General features: G+C 42.4%; 1 pseudogene; it reads right to left on the bottom strand.

Moving 5' to 3' along the window:
• Nucleotides 1–1,031: 1,031 nt before the first annotated feature.
• Nucleotides 1,032–7,080, bottom strand: LOC127755762 (cysteine-rich receptor-like protein kinase 6; annotated as a pseudogene).
• Between the last annotated feature and the right edge of the window lie 503 nt (nucleotides 7,081–7,583).

Raw genomic sequence — 7,583 nt, 5'->3', positions numbered from 1 at the left:
GTGATCCAAATTCATTTGCACTTAATAAAGGCCAGCTTCTGCCGTAGCGGAGCGATGTAACCTTTTTAGGGTTCCACTATATATATACCTCTTGTAAGCCGCCGTGCGGCGATGTAACCTCACCTCAGATATAGTGAAGATATTTTGCTGGCTGGCGCCCGTGGTTTTTTCTCTCCTATTTTGGGAGGGTTTTCCACGTTAAATCTCGTGTCTTTTGTGATTGATCTATTGTTCTTTATCGTTTGTTCACCTATCGTTTCCTAACAGACTTTTTAATTAACGTTTGACCATTCATCTTATTCAAAATTTTTGTGTAAATATAAAAATATTTATGTCATGCTTAAAGAACATTTGATGATAAATCAAATCACGGTAAAATAAATGATAATAACATAAATTTTTTAAATAAGACGAATGGTCAAACATTGCTTAAAAAGTCAACGGCGTTATATATTAAAATACGGAGGGAGTACGTAAATAATTTTTGCATATTTTGATGCTTAATCCGTGCATCCTGTATGGGGGCGGGGAAGAGGGTTGCCACCCAGGTCACTCCTCAAAAGAAGCGATAGAGACAAGCGCAAGTGGATTTCAGTTTCTATTTTTTTTTGAATGAAAAGCAAGAAGATTGTCTTATATATTCAGTTTCTAAATTGACATTTCCATAAATCCATGAAACAATCCTTAATTTGGACAAGTGACATCAGCCATTTGCCATGTCACCAAGAAGAGTTCTCTCATCTTAAAAATAAAAAAATACTAAAAAGAGTTCACGTGGTACATCGATACTCCAGAATCATGAACGTATGTATATATGGGCTGACCAAGATTGTTCCATTTCGGAGGCTATTCCGGTTTGCCTCTTGGAATGGAACATTCCATTACCAGAGTACTCCCTCCGTCCCACAAATCTGAAAAAAACGGATTGTTCGAATTTATATTATTAGGATATGTCATACCTAACACTAGATTAGTTTTTTTATAGGACCGAGAGAGTATGTCGTTTCAGGGTTTAATAAAATCGGTCTAGCCTATCTTGCCTTGAGTTCAGTGACGGAGACATGATTGGCCGACACCAGCTCGATGATGGCTGCAAATGCCGCCTCACCACCGGCGGCCCAGGGCATGCAGAACGCCGGTCTCGTCGGAGCCCGGAGCGGCGGCGTGCCGCTTCGGAGCATCATGGTGACCGACGACAGCATCGGCCGGTCAGTGGGGTTCTCCTGGACACATAGCAGGCCGATGTGGATGCACCTCAGCATCTGGTCCCTGTCGTCACAGCACTGCTGGCTGCTGTCGATCAGTGAAGGATCAAGCAGCTCTAGAACTGTTCCAGCCGTCCAATGCTGCCATATCTGTGGCACATAGTTCGACAAGCACTTTCTTTGTTAGGATGATGTTTTATGGTTGTGAGGAGATACCACGAGATGCAGGTCGACTATATTTTGAGTTCTAAATGGGTGGATTGAATCTTTGTCTTGTTCAAATTTGAAATTGCGAGTGAATGGGGGGCTAAATCTGCATGTAATATTATGTGTAAATAATATAAATCCTCTCTATTGTGCACCATTGGTACTCACAAGGCCCAAAAGGCTGACAGATTGTTCATAGTTGTAGGAGCCCATGCTTTTTCTTCCGGTGAGGATCTCAAGAATTATAACACCGAAGCTGAACACATCGGACTTGATGGAGTATTGCCCGGTGCCATATATCCGCTATAAACGAAAGACCAACTGGTGTCATAGTATGTCTATATATAAATATGTACGATGTAAGTGATACAACCATATTAATTGTTTTTATGCATTTCTATGGACTTTTAATTAATGTCATGCGGACAGAAATTGTTTTTCCAAGAGAAATTTTATAGTCCATAAAAAAGTAATTTGAGATATCTAAATTTACACTAAATTTTTTGGTATACTAGAAAGTGTGGTACCTCCCGATACTTTTTCGAGGATAGTAAAGTTACCCCATTTTTAGTATGTAAGTTGTAACCAAGGTTCATGATTTTCTTGAATATTTGAAAACAAATAAGGAGATAAAACTTAGCAATGAAACAAAATAAGATAAACTATAATGAATGGATTGAATTTAAGATGATACTTACTATGTCCCAGCTACGCGATTTGTGACAATATGCGATTGGTCCCCTCCAAATAACTTTGCCAAGCCAAAGTCTGAAATCTTAGGGGTTAAATCGGAATCTAGTAGAATGTTGTTAGCTTTGAGATACCGGTGAATGATTTTCAACCGAGATTCTTCGTGCAGGTACTGTAGCCCTCGAGCAATTTCACTTATGATCCTGAATCTCTTTTCCCAATCTAATTCCTTGCTTTTATCTTGATCTGCCACCATATATATAAGAGATATTTAATTTGCGTCACTGCGAGTGATGAATACCAACTGATTTAATAATATTTTAAAAGAGAAATATACCGAAAAGAATAGTGTCCAAGCTCCTATTGGGCATGTATTCATACACAAGTAGCTTTTCCTCCTCCTCAAGGCAAACACCAACTAGTCTCACAAGGTTTTTGTGTTGAAGCTTGCCAACCAAAACTAGCTCATTTTTCAACTCTCCTATCCCCTGCTGTGAGCAACGCGACAGCCTCTTGACTGCTATGGTTTGCCCATTTGGAAGAGCTCCCTACGCTTACAGAAGGGAATATGCTCATAGATGTGAGTAAAACTTGCAGTGTGAAGAACTTGACACAAAGTCTACACTTGGTTAGTTAAATTCACTACTAGAAAAAGCATTTTTCCAACGTAGGGGTCTTATTTTCGCAGGCGGACATGACGCTTAGAGCCAAATGACCGCCTACAAAAAAAATATAAGTCGGGGTGAAATTTGATCTATTTTCGCTGGCGGACCACTTAAGCGGCGCCTGTGAAAACCATTTTCGCAGGCGGACCACATGAGGTGCGCCTGCGAAAATTAGCGTGGTATATATATATATATGTGGCACATGGGCTGAAATTTTTCTAAGTCCTTTCCTCTCCCCTCACTCTCCTCTCCTCTCCTCTCCCCTCCCTCCCCATCACCTCTCCTCTCCCCTCACTCTCCCCACCGGCAGAAGGGGCGGACGGCACAGGGCGGCGGCTCCCCTCCCTCCCTTCCTTCCCTCCAGATCTGGCCGGAGGGGGGAGGGGGGAGGCCGCGGCCGGGTGCGGCGCGGGGCGGTGGCGGCATGTGCTCCCCGCGGCGGCGACGGGCGCGCCCCTCCCTCCCGCGGCGGAGGGCAGCAACGGCGAGGAGGGTCGAGGCGGCGCGGCTCCCGGCCCCTCCCTCCTAGATCTGGCCGGAGGGGGCGGGGGGAGAGCGGTGGCCGGCGGCTCCCGCCCCCTCCCTCCCAGATCTAGCCGGAGGGGGCGGGGGGAGCACCGCGGCGGGCGGTGGCGGCGAGGAGGGTCGAGGCGGTGGGCGGTAATGGCGGCGAGGGGGGTTGAGGCGGCGGCGGCGGCGGCGCGGACGACGGCGGGCCGCGGCCGTGCGACGACGGCGGACGACAGCGCGGCGCGGACATGCAGCAGCGGTGACGGACGACGGCTAGGCGGCGGCCGTGATTTTTTTGAATGTTTTTATTTGCTTTCTTTGCTACAATTGATTCGGTGATTTTGGATGAATTGAATGGATTGGATGGGGATGAAGTGGATGAATTGGATGGGGATTGGATGGGGCATGGATTGGGAATGCCCATTTTTTTTTTAGCGCTCGAAGCTATTTTCGCAGGCGGACCTGTTTCCCGCCTGCGAAAATCAACTATTTTTGCAGGCGTTGAGGTGCAGGCAGATGGCTTGTCCGCCTGTGAAAATATGATTTGGCCGCCTGGGAAAAGCCTTTTTCTAGTAGTGATTGTTATTAAAATATAATGTCCTTTTCGAAAGAAAGTTGACAAGTATTGCTTATATAAACCTTCCATTGTGTAGACTAGTAGTACATACTATCTATATATGTAAACATTACTATCTATATATGTAAACATTGGTTTTAAGTACTTCAGAACAAAACAAAAAAAAATATAAGTATTTTTAAATTTTAGATTTAGCACTAAAAAATTATACACATGAGTCATGAAAACACTATTTTCTGCTACTCTTCATTTATTAATTTAATAGCTCCAAGATTAAGAGTAAATAAATACAAAGTCATACTTGCTATATAATCTTAATTTTAGCTTTTCTTGATTGAATAATTAAAGGGAAAATATAATTAATGTTTTTAAGTACTTCAGAACAAAAAAATTTGATAAGCATTTTTAAACTTTAAATTTAGTTCTTAAAATTAAATTATATGCAGGATTCACTCTAATACTCTTTTATGTGACTTTTCGTTTCTCGGTTTAATAAATCCAAGATTGATTGATATTATTGATTGATTAAATTATTGGGGATCTTCTTTTAATTTAAGCCATTATAATTAGGGATGGCTAGATTTATCCACTATTTTTACAGTTAAAGTAGAAACTATCTCAGAGTGTCCAATTAGCATGCATATAAATAGCTAGATAGATAGATAGATAGATAGATAGATAGATAGATATGTGTACCTTATAAACTACTCCAAAACCACCTTCCCCAAGCTTGTTTTGCTGACTGAAGTTTTGTGTTGCAGTTTGCAAAGTTGGGAGATCAAGAATTAGAGTGTCAATGTTCTGGATGTCCTGACTTATAGAGACTGCCAGATTAAAAAAAAAAGAACTCATTAACATATAAGAGGATCGATAATGATATTATAGGGCTTGTTCAGATCGATGTCATTTTAAACCATATCATTTTTTAGTAGAGTTGCAAAATATGTGTATCCATTTAGTTTCTTGCCAAACTTTGGTAAATACATAAGAAATCATGCCAAAATTTTAGCAATATCGCCAAATTGCTAAAATTTTAGAATTGCCAATATTTGGTAAGGTTTATTTTGGCTACAATTTGAACAGCCCGATAATGTAGAACAGAGGGAGTACCTTCTAAACAATCATTTTTCTTTTTCACCTTTGTGGGATATATCCTATTTGATCATACTCATGCTAACTAATAATCTCCAATGGTGTCGTCATCGTGTTTGGATCTCATATAATATTTTTTTCATGTTTGGTTCCCAATGGTGATTTCGGGCCGGATTAATAACAATTATACCCAAATCCACATAGTAAACATATCTATCTATCAATTGACTGTAAGTGATGAAGACAACACAAGTGTTATAATTACCTGGAATTGACGTCTTCCTTGCCAATCGTTTCCTCCGGATGTAAGAACACAAAGTAGCAACTGCAATTGCTGCACCTGTTGCTGGCAATGCAATCCCAATAATAGTACCAAATTTCAACGAACCTGGTGGATAACATAGAGTGTGGTTGAAATTGGAACGATGTGACGGAAAAGTTTGAAGTTTGTGTATGTAGGAAAGTTTTGATATGATAGAAAAGTTGGAAGTACGAAGAAAAAGTTTGGAAGTAAACTCGGCCATAGACTAAATTTTACAAACATTGGGATTTTTTCACAAAATGTTGGGACCAATATTATATGCACAAGCATGCATAGATGACGCGCAGCACGTTCACACATTAATTACACGTACACAACGAATACAAGCAAGAAGTCAGCACACAGTATTGCACGACGACTTAGATATAGATCAAGTCGGGGAAATTAAAGTTGGCCATTCGGGCGGGCCGGCACGGCCCATGGGCTGTACCACCGGCCCAGGCACGGCCCACCAGCAGTCGAGCTGTGCCGGGCTGGCCTAAAGGCATGGTGGCCCATCGTGCCTTTTAAAAAATAAGTCTATTTTTCCTCCTTCTGTGGGATGTGACACACACACACACACACATATATATATATATATATATACACATATATATACATATATATATATATATAGCTAAAATAAGTCTATTTTACATCCCTATTCTTTAGACTGTGGCATATAATATGTTTATTTTTGCTCCCTATTCTTTTTTTGTCAGGCCCTGGCCGGTCGGCCCATCGTGCCGTGCCGGGCCGGCCCAACGTGCCGGTAGAGGGGCCAGGCACGGCCCGGCGGCTGGGCCGGGCCGGCATGAGCCCGACCCCCGTCGGCCGGGCCAGGCCGGCACAGGCCTAACCCCGTCGGACGGGCCATGCTTGGGCTGGGCCAAAATGCCGTGCCGTGGGCCGGGCCGTCGGGCCTCGGGCCTAATGGTCATCTATAGGGAAAATAGCTGTTCACGACAAAGTGTATTGGAAAGGTAAAAACATAAGCAGCTAGAACCTCAAATTACACAGCCCATAATAAATTATGGCTTTGCTATATATACGGGGTGTAGGGATAGCATGGTTTAAGCGGTTTTTGTTTTCCGATAAATATTCATCGTCATATTCATTCCGAACCATGTGCGCTCCATATATGTATTTAATAATACTCGTCTTCATTGTCATATACGAGCTATTCCAATTCATTTCTAATTTTTAAAAAATATAATAATAAAAATGTGATATGATATGATAAAGCTAGTTTCTTTCTATATCCGAGCCGTTTTCACAGCTATCTCCACATACGCAGTAAAGCTTACCTCCATGGGTGACATTCTTGTTGGCCACAAGCGATGTCGGTGCAACAGATGGTATAGGCGCAGCCACTGAGATGTTTTCACCTGCCAAAAAAGCATTTGAAACAAATAGTCTGTAATAAGACATGTTTTGAACGACCCTACCATGTACTATTCTACATAGCAAGAATAGTTAATTAAAACTAGGTTGAAAACGAATTGAATACGATTTCATATCTCGTACTTCCTCCGTCCTATTTTAAGTGCAACTGTGAGTTTCCGTGCCCAACTTTAATCGTCCGTCTTATTTAATTTTTTTTATAATTAGTATTTTTGTTGTTACGAGATGATAAAACATAAATAGTGTTTTACTCGTGACTTATGTTTTTAATTTTTTTTAAAATTTTTTCAAATAAGACGAATGATCCAAGTTGGGCGCAGAAAACTATAGCTACACTTAAAATGGGACGGAGGGAGTACGCCATTGGGTAAACTTTTAATGTTCATATTTGATTAAAATTTTGAAGGAAAAAGTACGAATTACCCCCATCCCCGACTATCGAGGTCGACCGAATTACACCCTCGAACTTGAAAACCAGACATTCTACACCCTCAACTATTGAAATCGGACAAATAACCCCCCCAAACTCAATCCGAAGTGGTTTTGGGTCCACGTGGCAGTCCAGTCAGCGTTTTTTTTAAAAAAAATCAATGACCCGCACCTGTCAGTTATCCTCCACTCTCTATCTCTCTCTGCTCTATCCCAATCTCTCCCTCTCTCTCTCTTCTCACCAGCATGACTGTGGCCACGCGAGAGCGGGAGTAGGCGGCGCTGCCGGCGGCGGGCGGCTGAGACGGAGGCGGAGCGGGCGAGCGGCAATGGGAGGCGGAGCTCGCCCGCGCAGGTTGCCGTGCAGGTTAAGGCGGCGGAGGAGCGCGAGCGAGCCGAGCACAGACGGCAGTGCTTCCGAGGCGGATCTTACTAGCGGATCTTTAAATTATCACATGCCAGCGTAAAACAATTTTTAGTCACATATGTTTGGAAAGGTGGAA

The sequence above is a fragment of the Oryza glaberrima genome, chromosome 11 (genome assembly GCF_000147395.1).
Source record: "Oryza glaberrima chromosome 11, OglaRS2, whole genome shotgun sequence".
Classification (NCBI taxonomy): domain Eukaryota; kingdom Viridiplantae; phylum Streptophyta; class Magnoliopsida; order Poales; family Poaceae; genus Oryza; species Oryza glaberrima.
Note: the sequence above shows the minus strand (reverse complement) of the source record. Positions and strands in the feature narration are given on the sequence as shown.